Below are 18,487 nucleotides of genomic sequence, written 5' to 3' on the forward strand. Positions count from 1 at the left end.
TAAAACAGTTTTAAACTATTTATACAAAGCTGGATTCAAAAAGAAGCTCGATGTTTGGGTGCCACACCAATTAACAGAAAAAAACATGATGGATTGAATTTCCATCTGCGAAGAGGCATTTTGAAGTTACCTTTAAAATGGCAACAAATCATACAACAAAACGGTGCATATTTGACCCAAATCGGACAATCCGAAGAATGTTAAATAAAGTCCTGAAGTTCATATAAAAATAATGGATTTCTTTTTCCCCAAACTAATATAAGGTTTGATCGTCGAGGTTGATGATACGCCTAACGTGCATTTTGTTACTTTTCTTTTGAACTATTTTTTTTGTGCACAGAACTACATTTTTTCAATGTTCACAAGAAAAGATCGCATTTATACGTCAGTGGAACAACTTGATCACAGGTGTAATTATACTCTCTCTCGGAAAACAGCGAGTAATAAATTAAAGAAGAATATTACAAAGTTTTTTCGTTGTATTTTATTTATTTATTTTTTTTTTATGTATGACCAATCATTTAGGGCATGTGACACAATCGTGTAACACGGAGACGGTTAGAAAGAGACGGAAGAATAAGAGATAGGGGAATGACCGCAGCTTAGTGAATATATGCCCTATTGGTAAGTATTATGTGCCTCTACCGACTGGGTAATCATTATAGCTACAATCAAAGTAAACTCTAGCTTTCTTCATATTTGAAATCGTGAACGCTCACTTGGTAGTCGAGCTTCTCACCTATTTAGCTGCTCATGCACGTTAATGCGAAAAGAATATAAATACATCTTATTTGGTTCGATAAACGAGAATTATAAATTTTGCATAGATTCTAATCGTATAGCTGTGATGCTATGATTATGAGAAACGAACTTCATAAAATTGAAATAAGTGAGTTTAAGCAGCTTGCTGATTGAAACTCGACCCCTGAAAGGCAAACATTTTTAATCAATATGACCTCAATTTGCGAAACCAACAAACAAACATTAATTCCCTTGTCATAAAAGATGTAAATGAGAAAAAAAAAAACAAAAAAGAATTAAAAGCCCGAGAATGGATGACAACAATAATAACAACGGTTTGCATTTATTCACAAATGATTAATTGAAAATTAAATAAATTACAATCAAACGTATTCATGCCGTGTGTGTGTATGTGTTAATGTATATGTATTTACGGTATGTGCTTGTATGGCCCCTTCGCTCGATTAAAAATGTAATATAAATAAATTGACATAGTTTTCCGTTATTTCCATATACTTTTTGAGTGTTAAATTTATTTATTAAAATCTCGCAGACGTATACGTATACGAATACGTATATGAATGTAATGTGAATTTATATTTATGTGTTCCGATTGCAAAATTCTTATTATTTATTAAATGAAAATCCATACCAATGATGGATAGGGATTTATTTACAACACATATATAAATATATGTGAAAAAAAATTTCAATTTGAGTCGAATTATCAAAACTTCATTATCATTAATACTAATGATAATAAGTCTTATTACGTTTTATTATGTTTGCGTTGTAGAAAAACGTTTCGTTACAAAGGTTTGAATTCGATATAAATGTGTTAAGTATTTTCTTTTTAAATTATTAAAAAAGGTTTAACATAACGCAAAGCACTTTTTAGCTTACCTATCAAAGGCTGAGAGTGCATTGTATTTATCAATCGGTTTACAATACACATTAAAGAGCACAGTACGATCTTAAGTCAATTTAATCTTTTATCTCAAAAATTACGCTACAAAACTTAATACGTGTTCTTAAATCGTTGAGTTTAAGGACGATTGTACACCGTTTATAAGCCCGTTTATCTCATTAAAAACAACAAAAAATGGCAAAAGACAGCGAGTGGAATGGACCGATATCGATTATCAAATGCCATAGACGAGCGCAAAACGTGAACTAGCACGGTCCAAATTTAGCAAAACTAATTTTTTAGTCAAAGAACTTATTATTCTTGATTTATTTTGTTCTTAAAGTACTAAGAATTCGACTTTTTCGTAAGTTCAGTGCGCTTACTTAGAAGATGTTCCAAATAATAGACCTACGTGATCCAGATTTGCTGCAATTAATTTTTTTGTCAAATCACTACATTATTACAGGCCAAGTTTTATCATAAAATATTAAAAATTATTGCTTCTTTTCATGGAAAAACTTATTATTTATAGAGAAGATTGTATGAAGAGGAGTACTCATGGAAATGATCAAAGTCATTTTAAATAAAAATCTTTCTTCCACAAAAACACGTCGCTATACCAAATTTCCTCAAAATATATTAAATATAGCGAAGTATAGGTGCTATACAGATTAAAGACAGAAGAGATTAGCAGGCGGGTAGACAAGCTTTGTTTAATTCATAAAAGAATTCGGAATCGATTTTTAAAATGAAATTTGCGTCTCTTTTCTCCTCCTTTTGCGTAAACTTCACATATTATTTACGGCAAGAGATAGCAAATGCTAACCGTACATTAATATATTCACAGAAGGTGAAATATTTGATACCAACGTATCTAGAGAGTCTTAAGACCGTTACTTGATTAGCTAACTTTATTTTGAAAAGGCATTGAAGAGAACCATTGCGTTGATTGTATCGTTATTGAAGGGATATTATGTTGATGAATAAATGTGGAATAAATTCGAATTTTCCAAAAAAAAAATTTTTTTTCTCACTTAGGTTCAATACCTAACTGATTACTGTTATAACAGCTTCGGTGTCTTATATTAGAAGAAAATACTTAGCAGACGTTCACTTCTATTCTTCTTGATTCCTGGAATATACAAACGTTTATCTATAGAACATAGGGTTATGAGTGGATTTGTGTTCAAGGTAAAATTTTACTTAATTTAATTTTCCTCTTTTTCAATCCAGAAGAATTCGCCTTAATTAAGGTACGGTCATTAAACATTAATTATAATGATGATAATATAAAAAGTTTTTTGCGGTTTTTTCCGCGTTTTCGAATTCCCTTTTGTAGCCTGCTCTTTTCAAATGATTCCAAACTGTCATGTGGTTGATTTTTAGTGCCTCCTTTAATCCTGGCAGCTTACGTGCTGGTCTTGCTCTACCAGTTGCAAAATTTCATTGACTTTTTCGACAAGAGCAAGTTGCATCTTTAACATCAAATTTACGGAACGGAGTCGAGCAAACCACTCATGGGTCCTTCGTTCACGCACAGCCTTCTCACCTTACACTTCACAAATTTTTCGGAATGTTTTTGCATGTTTTATTTTTTTATGGTAATATGACCTGTAGCGTATTTCTTCACATATGTCACTCATTTTCGACTCAATACAACTTTTTACGCGAGCAAAGAATTAGAAAACTATTTTTCCAAAGAATGTAAGTTGAAATGTCACCTTTTAAGCACATGTTGGTTTGATAAGTGTTGCCCGATATATTATATAAGCATCAACAAAACCTAGTGACAAAAAACCGCGGACACTTTTTGTGTGACTGATATATATATGCATACATAAGACATCACTTGTTAAGTTCGTAGAATAACATATATATGAGCGTCATCACAGTTGTTTTAATGAAACAATTTTTACTAAAGTAACTCAATTTTATGAACTAACGATTGGAATGTAATGAATTTTTGAAACGCGTTATTTCAAGGTTGGTCTTATCTATGAAGTGGTCGATGATTGTCCCACATCTATACGTCATCCGACGAACTTATTGATCGATCTTTATCTAAAAGGGATGACGGAGCTAATACACTTCCTTTAAGGTATAACTTAAAATTTAACTATTGACGGCAAAACACAAGCTTTATCGTCCCTAAGAGTTGGCCATTTTTTATTATTGCCGCAATAAAGTAGTAGTAAATTAATCAAATCAGATTCAGATCGAATATAACAACGAAAAACTATATACAAGCGATTTCAGGTCAGATATTGATTATAAAGCGCATTTTGCCGGAGAAAGTAATTCAAACTTTTTTAAAGAATTATTTGAGTCTTTTAAATGAGCGCGACTTTTTGTAATCCCCTTTTTTAAAAAATAAGGTTAAGAGTACATTTTTTTTTCTACCTTATATTCCAAATTTTTGCGACTTAAAAATTATTTTATATATAAAAAACCAAACGAACAGGCGAATGTCACTGAATTGATTAAAATTGAAGAGTCCATCTTATTAGTTCGTTTTAGAATCGAAATAACATAGTAAAAGTCCGAGATCACAATGTACATACATATATACAAGTCCATATAACGTACAATAAGAAAGATACATTTAATGGAATTTCTTCTCTCTGTGTTTTTAAACTGGAACAAATTGGTTTTCAATTAATTGAAAAATTTCTATAGGCGACCACTCCGTTCCATACATATATTCCGCATATATATAAATTGATATAAAAGGATAACGGAGTTTAAAGTTTGCAGATATGTTGCCTCTGCCACATTTTTTATTCTGATGAAAATTCTTCTAGCAACATATTTCTTTAAAAATTTTATATTTTATAAATTTTGTAAGCATTTTTATGTAAAAGAAAAGAAAATATGTTGGAAATTTCTGCTGCTGAACAAACGTAAATGTGCAAGGAAATGTCATGTATCCTTGTATATACATATATGCCTACCAAAGCTTCTAATAAACTTCATATATAAAATGTTTATTATTTGAATATAATAATGAAATGATCAAATCCCTCCGTCATCTAAGTAAGACTTTTTAGCTGTCGATTGCAATGAATTTCTGATACCCTAAGTCAAGAAAACGGTTTTTTTTTTCTCAAGTTTGCACTACCAGCTCCTGGTCGATGGGAATGTTTTTTTTTAATCCATCTTCCGCTGTCTTTAGTTTTATTAAAATGAACGGATAACATTCAGTTATGAACTTGACTTAAAAGTTTCTGGACTTTTACGATACTGAGAGTTCCAAGAGTAAAAGAAGAACTACTATATCTATTTCATTTCGGTATTTGGACTGCTTTATAAGTAACCGTAAGCATATCTGTAATAAACATTTGCATATAATGAAAATAGTATAACTACATATTTTGGTAGCGAATTGAAAAATTTTTAAGCCTGCATTTGATTTAAGTTATGTTATTGCTGTCCTATTATTAAAAGATTATTAGTTTCGAGCTTAAAGACATTTCCTATAGTAAAAAAAAATCTTGAAGTTAATATCATTTAATCTTTTATATACAATGCTCGTATATAAAATCTATTAAATTAAATTGAGCCATAAAATTGGTAAAACTTTTTATTTGTTTATTTTGTTTTCTTAACCATACAATCTAAAGTAACCTATAACCTGGCAATTCATAGTCTATTACCTTCAACTTAATATATATATATATATATATATATGTATATATATATATACGTTTCGAGAAAACAAAAAAAATCAAAAGGTTGCTCTAAAGTGTTTAAAAAGAATTATTAATTTGCAAAGAAAAAGAATTTTAAACTTATCCGTAGAATTAAATAAAACTTTCGATAAGTTAAAGATGAAATAATTTAGTTATGTTTAAGCATTTTCTTTTAAATCTATTTATATGCTATAAGTAAACAATTTATTATTCTTTTTTACAATCTAGATAAGTTAATTGACGCAAGTGTTGCAAAACATTCTCAATTAATTGTTCTTCTCTGCATATTTGAAGGATGGGGTATATGGGGTTTAGCAAGTGATGACCATGATGGCGTAGAAATAAACAGAAATATATATTGGAAGTGTTCCTCGGGAACATGCAACGCCAAAATCAGGTTATCTCGCGCAATACATCAAAAATGTATTGAAATAGACAAAAAAAATTGCATTTGTATAAATCCAGCTTTTAATCTAGGTCCACTATCCCATTAAAGTGGATATACAACGATAAGAGGTAATATGCGATTTGTACTCTTAGTTATTTCTCTTATTTCTCTGGTTAAATTAACAATAATAATAACATATTCGATTATCTTCAATAAGCATTTGTTTGTCGAAAGGCACATGTGCTCATGGACAACGAAAGGGCGTCCAACGCTCTGGATACTCTTGCGATATCTCGGTGTCTGTGTGATGTGTTGTGCATATAAACAGATACATCTAGTGCAAATGTTTTACAAATATAAAAAAGATTTGTCTATAAACTAAACCCTTTCATAGGACAACATACATTTTTAGCGTTTCTACCCACTCGTCGTGGATTTACTTGAACACCGCACAACACAATGCCGCGACTCGCCGTTTTTTAAACGTATTGTCCACCTTTAGAACAACCTACCAACAATGGTCTCACCCACCGTACCTGATGTCTCCATTTTCAAGTGGAACATTCGCGAGGACAATATCCTTCCTACATCCCTCGTTTCTTGTAACTCCTTCTGATCAACAGCGTGTCTTCGGGGGGACATCGCCTAAGTGGCTGGTCGTAGAAAACAAAAAATCTATACGATTTCATATTTCATATAACATATAGATAAAATTTCATTCTGGGACACAGCAAGTCTGCTACCGGGCTCCGATTTTAAACCTTAAAATTAAAATGTGGAGCTGCTGAAATTTACCTATGTCTTAATTTTTTACCTTAATATCTTCATGGTGTAGAATAGATTTCTTAGGTCGTAGAGCGAACTGTTCATACCATTACAGTTAGTAGCTTCGTCCTGTGATATGATATTTTCATATTCACCGCAGAGACAAACCGCTAAAAACGATACACTAAACGTCTGCACAGAACGTGACGCACGATGTGATTTATGATGAAGCGGTCTTAAAGTGAACAATTTTTGCATAGCTATTTGAAATTGCAATCATTCGAGATTTCTATTAAGTTCAAAATCCTCTTGGTGGGATTTATAGAAACTTATCTGGTAAACAAGCAAAACATTCAAGTTTAAATTTCGTGTTCACTTTGACATAAGAGCAATAATAAAAGGTTTTGCTCTCCGGACCATTGAAAAATCGGAGCGTACTGAGAAGTTCCTTCTAATGAAGGAGCACTGGCACTAAAAAAACTAATGAAAACTTTTTAAAATGTTTGTAATAAGTTAAAAATTTATCAAAATTTACCAGCTAGGACCCGTCAATTTTTACCGAGTCATCGAAAATGTGTGCAGTGAAACATTGAAGTGATGGAACACGGCATTCGGCCTTGCTATATTTTTTGAAGAATTTCACAGCTATTCACAATGAACATGAATTTTTTCGCAAGCATGCGAAACGTTATAGCTTTGCTTAAAAATTTTAAGTTAAATCAATCTTTTTTTTTTTTAGAATTTTGGCTCATTTTCAAAACCCGAATGATTTCCACTAAATTAACAAATGTTACAATGTTTTCTTCTTAATTACATGTGGATTGTCATTTTTCGCAAGCTCTATTTTTGCCATGTTGGAATAAGTGTTACCAAATTTACGCGACTCTCAAGCCATCTGTTTGATTTTGTTATAAATGATTTTGCTCGACTATTGTACAACGTCTTCCATCAACTTAGTATTTGGTGAATATAATTTAAATGGACGTATTGTAATATCGAAGCTTTATGTCTCCTTATCAAATTCATTCTTTATGAATGAATTCATTTCTCTTTCTTTCAAATTGACTATACATCGCGCCGGTTTTAAAAGGATGATGAAGATGACTGCTTGTAGTTTGCTTTGTTCTGTAATGTCAGCGCCTGCTGTTTCTCGATTACTTACATTTTAATTAGTATTTTTTTTATTATTCCTTTTATATTAACAAACTGTATTTAATTTCTCTAGCTTTACCACACATATTATCGCTGCGTTTACTATGGAAAGTTTTGATTTATTTGTCAAACTAATATCGTCGTCATAAAAACGAAAACGAGGAAAAAATATGATAAAATATATAAATAAGAAAATTAAATTCGATCGAGATCGAATCTTTTGTACCCATCACCGTTTACCACCCCCCCCATAAACATAGACGGACAGGCGGATTTAAATCGATTTAGCATTTGAAGCCTATCAAAAATATATATATATACGTACATATATATTGTGGGGTCTATGATGCTTTCTTAGGGCGTTGCAAACGTTTTGCAAAAATGAATACACCGCTCATTCTTCGGTAATGGGTATAAAAAAGTACGAGAAAAGCTTATCAATGTTTTTAAAATGCCATAAGCAGAAAACCACGTGAGATATTTATTTACTCATACAAATTAATTCTTGATACCCCGTCGAAGGCTAAACAAAAAAAAGATATGTGAGGTGAAGAAATAAAGGGTTCAGAAGGGAAGAAGATAGAATAACACTCGTAACGAGCCGTTGTTATAGAAGTCATAGAACTTCTTGGGGGAGGTGGTTTCAATAATGTTACATGAACACGTACTTACAAATGTCTGCAAGAACTAACACACTTTACAACTCATCTGTCCGCCGTCAACTTAGCAAATAGAATGGTTATTAAAAAGTGTAACATAACCCTTTTATTAAAATAATATTAATTTCGATGCGTTTCAGTTAGCAAACACAATGTTGGCATATACACTTATATATGGGTTTGCCTTTGTGTCTATCTGAAAGTGTTTTCTTTTTAATAGCAGCGCTAATAACACATGTCGGGTGGCAATAAACCAATAATAATAATAATAATAATCTTCATTCCGATTATCGCAAGAAGTTGTTATATTAGCTTGGTTACATAGTTTGTATAATCCAGAAAGAGGCATTAAGCCTGTTGTAACGTACACCTATAAGACGTCAGTGGAAATTTTGTGAATCAATTACATCGTTGTTATCTGTTGACGCATACGTTTCTAGTTTAGATGAACAACTTAATCCTAAACGTACCGAGACTTCATGCATACCTACTTCAGATTAAACGACCTAGGCAGGTTAAGTGGCTCTTCTTAAAAACATTCATGTATTTGACGGTAAAATCCAACAAAAGTGTATTATTTGGCATAAAGTGGACCGTGAATAAAAAAGCTCTTATTTTTCAACTAACAATTAAGAAAAAGTTAAAATAGATGGCCTAACACTTCAAACACATCTGTGTCTGTTTCCGTGTTTCTTTTTCATAATCGGTTAAACTGTCTTTGGTGTTCAGATTAATAAAAAAAGATTTCTTAATTTCCCTATTATATGGTATCAGATGCAAAGTTCTAGGACCTTTTTCAATAAAGACAGGCTGCAATCCCCTCTTTTTCGGCCTATTTTCTTTTTCAAAGTTAAAAAAATAAAAGTCTCGGCGAAACAATATATACCAACAATGGAGAGGTGGATTCCGCACTTGGCGGCTGTTTTGGGAAGCTCGACAATTGAAATTATAAATAGCGTGTCGAAGCCATTGGATATTATTGATAAAATTGTTTTGTTTTACTTGTCAGCACGAGTACTTCTATGGCTACTCCGCATTTGCTGCCAAACTGTATGGGAACGATATCTACATGACAAAGGCATCATATTGTGGACCTTTCATTTACAACTGAATTTTGTTTTTATATCTTAAACTATTTTAGTAAATTTTCCAAGTTTATATGGTTACTTTTTTTTTCATTTAAACATTATATTGTTTCCCTTAGAGGATAATAATATCTCTTTTATTTTTCTCATATACCTATTTTCTTTTTGGATGCGCGTGGATAGTAAATTGAATATGTAATAAATCAAAAAAATAAAGGAAATACGATAAGCGAGGGAGTGCTATCGGATTATTATTTTTTACATTCTTATCAGAGCGTATTTTATCGTATATATGCATAAATTAATCGTTTACCTTTCGAACCGTGAAGCGTTATATCCACAATGAACAAAATTAGTCACCAGATATTTGAGATTTGGCTTTAAGCGCGAATTTAAGTACCTTACTTACGCAATTTAAACGAATATAAAACATTTCAAAGAAATTACCGTAAATTCTTGAATTACTGAGAATCTTGAAACTTGGCATATATTTATGCCGAATCCTAAAACAATTGCCGCAAACGGCCTTCTATTTAAATATTTTTTCATTTCATTTTGTTTATAAAAATCCCAAACCTGAAATTATGTTAAATTTTTACTTTTTGGTCTTTGTTTTTTTGTATTGCTTTGTAGTTTTTTTAAATTCCCTTATTTCCCGTTGCTCCTTAAGCGAAATATCATCGTTTATTATCTGTAGAAAATCTCTTGAAAATATTCTCCATTGGAATTTATATTCCAGGGTATATACGCTTGCTGCTGCCTTTCTTTCTCTATTGCATGCGTCACTTCTCGTTTTCTTACGTTTTCTATTAGGGCTGTTACTTGGGGTTTTTTTGGTTGCTATAATTTACTACTTTATGGTGTCTTGTTTGGTGCCGTTTGTTTTTTTAAGTAATATTTTAGACCGCTAGCATATTTATTTTCTCTCCTCCTTAAGAAGAAAAACAAAGAAAGCAAAGAACATTCATTACTTTTCCTCTTCTCAGTTCTTGTTTTTCTTGCGTTTCAATATTTCCACTTATTTTTGTTTCTTTCCAAAAGAAATGTTTCAGATTTTCTCATTGCACTTGTTGGTATTGTTTAGTTTTCTTAACAATTTATGTTTCAATTATCTATTGTGCTTTTGGATTTTTAATGAAAATTAAAATTTATTTTATTCCGATATAAGTATAGAGTAAAATTGAGGTTGGAATTTAATGTCTCTATAACAAGCCATATATATTATATGTGTATATAGAACATAAGCATAAACCGCAAATATCGCTTAATATTAAAACCATAATTTACAAAAATGTTTAAGTAAAAGATAGAAAGAACACAGCAAAGCCTCTAAGAACGTAAGAAGGTTTCCGTTCAAAACTTATATTTGGCTTATACCGACATATAATAAAAATGGTAATGCAGTGAAGTCGATTCGAAAAAAGAGACCTCAGAGAAAAGTTCTCAAAGAAATAGAAATCTTCCACGTACAATAATACGTTATTACCTCAAAAAAAGTTGTTTCGATGTTAAAACAAAATTATATATTTTTTTTTTTATATATATATATATATATATATATTTTCTTTTTTATACATATATATATGTTTTATATATATATACACACTTACTATTGAATTTTTTGCTTTTCTATAGAACGTTAACGCCTAGTGGTATATTGGAGATTTGCCCTCCCAATTTTAACACTAAGAAGTATTCATAAGATATTGCTGATATGGTTCTGTTTAGCATAGGGTAATTCCGAACTTTTTAAACTTTGTTTATCTCTCGTTTCGCTTGTTTATTTGTTATGGATAGAAAACAGACGAATGGAACTTGGCACAAAGAATTTTATTAAATAAAGAAGGGATTGTGTGTTAAGTACCCGTAAATGCACTTACAATTAAGTAGCGGTGGATATGAAAGATTTGTTCGAAGGATTGCGTAGTTTTCTTCTTGCTCTCATAAATTCGAATCGAGACCAAAGGAGATATTAAAACAAGGCAAAACCTTATAATGTAAGCGTAAATCTTTCTTCTTCTTGTCAAATGTGTTATCATATATACTCTTTTATTTTATTTTGACAAATGAAATGTAAAAACCTATACTTGACCCTTAACCTATATTTAAGTGAATATTATCCAAGATGTTGAAAAGCAATATTACTTTGTGCAATTCCACAGTACTACAGAAAAGAACTTTCATAAATTTTCAAAATAAATAGAAAAGTGAACGGACAGAAAAACATACAGAAATGATGGAATCAATCCATGTTCTTGCAATTTGCAATAAAATTTTAGTGTAGAAAGTTTTGTTTTCTATTGTGAACAGATCTAATGACATTGACTGATGCCACCGTCAGCAAGAAAGAAGAAAAACGGAAGAACACATCATATTAGGTTCACTTGCACCTTAGACACTATCTACTGCAAACTACCAATTTGTTGTGCATTCCGCCTACGTGCAGCAGCAGGTTGTTTAGTCATTTTTACCAAGACTGCTTTGATCCATTTTTTATTTTTTTAAGTGAATGAATGATTGAATGATGGAATGAATGAATGGATAGATGAGTGAATGAATGAATGAATGACTGATTGAATGATTGCATGAATGATTGAATGAATGAATGAATAAATAATTGAAATGAATTAATGTATGAATGAATGACTGTATGATTGAATGAATGAATAAATGAATAAATGAATGAGTGAATGAATTATTGAATGATTGATTGAATGAATGAATGAGTGAATGAAATGTAAATTAAATGTACAGATGTCAAGTTTGACATGTCTTATTAAGATTTTGGCAACTTTGAAACTTTGAAAAAATGTACGATCATCATCGGACATATAAAGGATATGTATTTAGTTTCTACCATACGTTAAAAGTACAATCACGAACTTATTATATTAGGACTTGTAATAGGTGGCGCCAAATTTATTCAACAAAACGTTTCATATTGTGTACTTTAATTCATACAGTTTTAAATATGTTAAAATATACTTTTTTATTTACCTGTATACCAATTTTGTAGTTCCGCAACCTTATATTTTTGATATTCTAATGTTTAAGAATAAATTTTGAGGAGTACAAAAAACATGACATATACGTGATCTATTTTTAAATCTGTCGCTGAGCCTTTTTACTATAAAATATAGTACATACATAGCTATTGTTTCTTTTTTTTTTGCGACGTCATATCGAAAAATAGTTAATATGTGTCCATACAAATCATGAAAATGGCAATTAAATAACACTGTTACCAACGCTACTGCTGATAAGAGAAACTCGAAAAGTCCACAATAATCTTCTAGCTTGAATTTTCAGCAAAATTTTGGAGCACCTTTTCATTTAACCGTCTCTGGTATGATGCAACGTTATAAAGGGACAATTTTTAAAGATTTCAAAAAAATGCTAACAAAAAGCATATAGAAAATAAAAGAAAATGTAATTGTAATGTTTTTATGCAATTTTTTATGGTAAAGATGGGCGTATAAAAAATAATTTCATTAATTTCTTATATGTATACTAAGGTAATTTATTAAAGCTTGCGTTTTTATATTGCAATTTGTCTTTTTTACAAATTAATAACTATATATTAGCCCAAAATTGATATTGGGAAGTTCTACTGTCAATGCTGCTTTAGGATACCACAATTGATACAATGTGACAGAGACAATGACCAGCAAATGCAATGTCAAAATAATGCTTTTAAAACTATTTTCTTTCACTTACACTACAATCATATATATAACGTCATGGTTTACTCCTTTAGTCTTTAGTCTTGTTAAATTTAAATATATGCCTATTGTAGTTTACTTCTCTAGGCATATGAATAACTAAATGAAGGAGGGGTAAACTAAAGTAATGTTTAAAACGACTTAACGAGCGTTCTGCAAAATGGCCGTCACGCTGGTAATAAGAAGTTGAATTACAGGTTAGACAAGTTTTGTTACATTTGTTACTGTTAAGGATTGCGCGGGTAACCTTACTTTGTTAAGATGAAGTGGGCACTTCTAAAAAAAGAAAAGTTGACGTTGGCGGCATTTTTACAAAAAAGAATGGATTAATAACTTGCAGTGGTTTCGAAACAATAAGTTGGCGAAAAGAAATTTCTATTTTTGTCGAAAAGTTTTGGATTGTCTTCTCGTGCATGTAATTCCTTGTTTTTACTTTCTATCAATGAAATTTTCAATTGAAGAACAAACAATATAATCTCTATTATTTATCCGCCTGAGTGGCCGAGTAGACAAGAGTGTCGACTAGCAATTCAGTGGTCATCGGTTTAAATCTCAAGCGTGCTAGACTTTTTGAAAGAGCCGAAAGCCTTAGATGCTAGTGCTTTACCACTTTTTAGTCTACGAATTTATTCTCTGGCTACATTTATAGCAATAATAATAATGATAATAATGATAATCTCTATTAAAACATATATCGGACCTAAAATAAGTTAAAATAAATTTGTTTTTTTATATAATATAATACATATACACAGGCAGTTACATAAAATGATCGACGTGCTGGCAACAAAACGTTCATCTAGATGTTAGAAAGTTATATTTTTTGTGTTTGGTTATTCAAAATGGCCGATTCGCTAACAATCCGAATTCGCATAAGGGGAAGCTTCCCTTTTTATAACAAATCCATAATGTACTGGTATAATAAGAAGTCGGCACATTGACGGTTCGATAAACTACAGGAAACTTGGGATTGGAATCTATTTTGCTCAAAGAATTTTAAACTCGTTGAAATCATATTAAGGCCTGTTGGACGTACATACTGTATGGAGGGTAAACTCTAGCTGAGTATTTCCAGCGATTACGGTTTAAATTCATATTAATTTGTCGATCGTTTCCCATCCTGCTTGGTGCAGATAGTTAAGTTTTATACATTTATGTATAGCAACAACTTTGAAAAACATATGGTTTCAGGGTTGCCTTAGTAAATCAAATTAGAGTTTCTTGCGGAAATTGAAGATTCTAAGAAATGCACTAACTCTGCATTGGCAAGAAAAGGAAAATTTGTTTTATGAATTTCATAGTAAAATTTTCCACCAATATGTCGGCTGTGGTTATAGCAATCATAGAGTTTTAGGTTAAATTTTATGTGAAATGTTTTCCAAAATTATTCATGTCAATAATTCGCTCATACCATGCGATCAAAATTTTCTACAAATGAAAAAATTCTTTGAAGAAATTTTTTTCTTTCTAACAAATAAATTGGAAAGCTTCAATTGAATAGTTAAGTTAGTCATCTTAAGTGTGCGTTCGTGTTTGCTAATGTGAAAATAAAAACTAGATTTTAACCGTCGATTGCAATTAAACCTCCCGACTATAGTGCCTTTACAGTATTTGACAATGGAGATCGAATGATATGCAGAGGAATGGTAAAGTTATAAAGTCAACCTTGTAATGTTTGAATTCAATTTTTGTGAATTTGCTTTAAGTTATATAACTGATAGATAAAGTCGGTCTCTGCCACTGAAGAAACATCTTTTTGGACGTAATATTAAAACATATTAATTTTTGTATGTCTGATTAATATAAAAGCTAATGATTGGTGAATGATCATTCTTGCTGTTAAGTATATAAATGTGTAACATGAGTTTCGGTATAGACTCGTTTATGTTCCTGCGTCTGCGCGTTCCTCTCTTGTTTTAAGGATGCTTAGGGTCCAAAATTGGTGATGGCACGCTGAAACTTGTGAATATATATTATTAGTGTAATGTATTTAATATACCCACGTAATTTAACCGTAATCCATCTTAGTAGGCTATTTATTATGACCTAATTTAAGTTACCAATAAACATTTAAATAATTTCGACTAGCATAAGCGTTTTCGCAATTGTTATTGTTACATTCTTTTCGTAATATAAGCATTAATTGTAATTAAAGTTTATTATATAAGACACACTTGGTATAATCAATCGATAATTAATCAATGATAAATCAATGGTAAATTAAATAAAACAGATAACTTCTTAGATTCGGAATATTATAAAGCCAGGTAAATCGCAAATGTCGCGAAACATAACTTGCGATTAGTGGTTGAAATCATAAAATCAATTATAAATTTTATTTCCTATCTATATTTGATATGATGATCCTTGCATGTTCATAAAAATGATAATCTTTCCAATCACGTCAAATTTTCATAAGAGTAGGTGTAATTGCCCCATAAACGGGCCCTTCAAATTTTCTATACATACACAATCTTCATTACTTAGAGTATTACAAACACATTTTCACCCACTCCACAAACTGAAAAACTGTTCAATGCCATTAGAGAAATATTTTTTTTTTTTTTTTTTTTTGACAATATAAAGAGGTTATACAAAAACTATTGAAAAACATTTTCGGATTCGCTTTTTGTTCACAGTTAACAGATGACGTTTGGTTTTTGTTTTTTCAACTTTTGCATAAAACTATTAAGTCATTATATATTTTCTTGCAAAGTGATATATGTGCTTAAACTTTTAATGCGAAAATATTTATAAATATGCTGTGATGACAGGTAGCTGGATGGTTTGTACGGATTTTTACTTATTGCAATTGTTCTTATTATTGCGCTCTAAGCGAGTTTATAATGATGATTGTTTAAAGAATTTTAATAATTTTTCGCTGTTTATACCATTTTATTGGTACTCATAAAAGCAATTAAAAATGTTGTTGATTTAAATTGAAATTTCCTGAAACTCACTTTTGTTTATTATATTAATATATGAAGGCTGTAGTCGAATATATAAAAACCCAGCATCCTATATATTTATAGATTGTATATATTTATGTATATAATCTATGTCTAAATTAAATGTGTTCTTGATTATGTAATGCATTCAAAAGACTTTCGCATTGGCGTTATTGCAGTCTCTTTTGCGCTTTCCAGATAGTCAGACAATGATTTCATATTAAATGGTTTAAAAATTTTCACCTGTTAATTTTTATTTGGACAGCTCCTATAATGTGATTAACGAACCGAATAATCAACGACAAATTATTATATTTTATTAAATGTTTATAACATTTTTTTTTATTATTTTTCGTTTTACGTATATGAATGATTGCAAGCATTGTACTGTGTTAATAAACCAGACCATGTATTATAATTGATTGCAGACCACACACACACACACACACACAAACACACAAACACATGTAAACACCCACAAAAAAAGATATTTAAATTTGATTAAATTAGAAAGAAACTTTGCTATATATTATATTATTATAATAATAAGAACAAGTTCGTACATTTTGGAAAATATATTTTACATTCAATTACCTTTATTTGTTATTAAATATTACTAAACGATATTTGTCTGTAGGCGTGAATTTTAAAGGTTGATTAATTACGTTGCAATAGATAAGTGCACATTGCGTAGCTACATCTCTTTACTTCTCGGCAAGTTACTGGTGCCAATTGGCCGAGAGTATTAGTATATAAGTACGAGAAATGATGTAATAACATATATCTGTATAAATATGTACTTATACTTAGGTTAGAATATATCTATATACAGGGGGTAGTAAACGCAAGTAAGCGCATATAAAGCACACTTTCGATTAAGATTTTTATCATATTTTGTTTTCCCAATATATTGGTTGAACTTTTCCATCGTTTGTGGAATAAAATACATACACAATTCTAATAACGCATAGGAGTTGTAACAATTTGTTACGAAAACAGTGAGTCCGCGTTCTTTTGGTGCGAAGAAAACACATCCGATGGTCATAAACAAGCTTTACGTGTACAACGTCGGTATAGTTTGTGGGCTGCGAATATTGTTTTTAAAGATGATAATGGCATTTCTTTGCCAGAAAACTTTTAAAAAATCTTGCAATTTCCGAAAATGCTTGTGTGCGTTACATTCGTTCGTGACGTTGTAAGCATCACCTTTATTCTAAAAAAGACTAAAAACAAGTGAGCAAATTAAATTTTTCTCTAATATTGGGTGGGCGCGGTTAACTTTTCCATATTCAGAATAAAAGGGAAAATTTATATCGTGGACATGTTGTACGTTATGAGTAATACAAACAAAAACACGCATTGCATGATTACGTTTTAAGGTAAAGAGAGCAAGAAAGAATATACGAACGTTTTTCATTTCGACAAATCGTATTTAGTTACGGACATCTTGAAAACATATCCAGGTTCAAAATTCGAATTTAAAACTTGTTAAAAAGTTTTCATGTGTTCTCTCCCTTCTTTGCTATTCCGGAAAGCTTTTTTAAGCGGATCTCCTTCACCGCATAAAGTAAAATTTCTCTAATATGTTGTTAACGATTATTTATTATAGTTATTTATGAAGTTTATAAGCAATAATAATAATTTGTTTGCATTTTTTTCATGCGAACTCTATCTACTGTACGAAGACAGATTTACCTGTATGCATGCTTGTGGTCATTTATATATTTATTTATGTATACGTATACTTCTGAAGTTTTGGTTTTTGTTCTGTAAATTGGTTTCAACTCTTCACTTGGGACTTAATAAGACTTTGTGATTGTTTCTCAGTAAGCTTTCCAAAGGAGTTTTAAAATGCTGCAGAAATTCGGCTTTGTGTGTGTGTAGTTGTAGAGTTGTATTATATATTTTCAGTGCATTAGCTAACTTAGGCACCATAAGCAGCAGTAACGAAAAAAAAATTTATTAACATATTTCTGCCAGGCCCCTGTTAGCATTTAAACCCTATTTGGAATGCAGGCTTGACAGGCGAAATTCTTTTAAAATTGAATTTTAAAACCTTGAAAGAGTTTTTTTTGTCAAATCTAGCCTTTGGAGCCGTTCGCACTGCTAGCCTAAATTAATTTTCATACGATTGCATACAAATTTTAACTACGGCTTCTCGTTTCTACAGCCGGTTTTTAAACGATTTTAAAAAAAGTGACTAAATAAATAACCAAATAAAAATAAAGCGGGGTCAATTTTTCGAATTAATGGATCCACGCTTATTCTGTAGAAAGCTCTTGATTGGGTTGTCTGGGCGGTGAAACAAAAAAAAAAACAAAAAAACGTTTTGCGAGATCTGCACGACTACACTTTGTTTCTGAAAATTTTGGAAAAAACTTTTTATGGACTTCGAAACTTGCAGTTTCTTAAATAAGACCCTAAACATTAA

This window comes from Glossina fuscipes, unplaced genomic scaffold, assembly GCF_014805625.2.
Source record: "Glossina fuscipes isolate IAEA_lab_2018 unplaced genomic scaffold, Yale_Gfus_2 60, whole genome shotgun sequence".
Taxonomy (NCBI): Eukaryota; Metazoa; Arthropoda; class Insecta; order Diptera; family Glossinidae; genus Glossina; species Glossina fuscipes.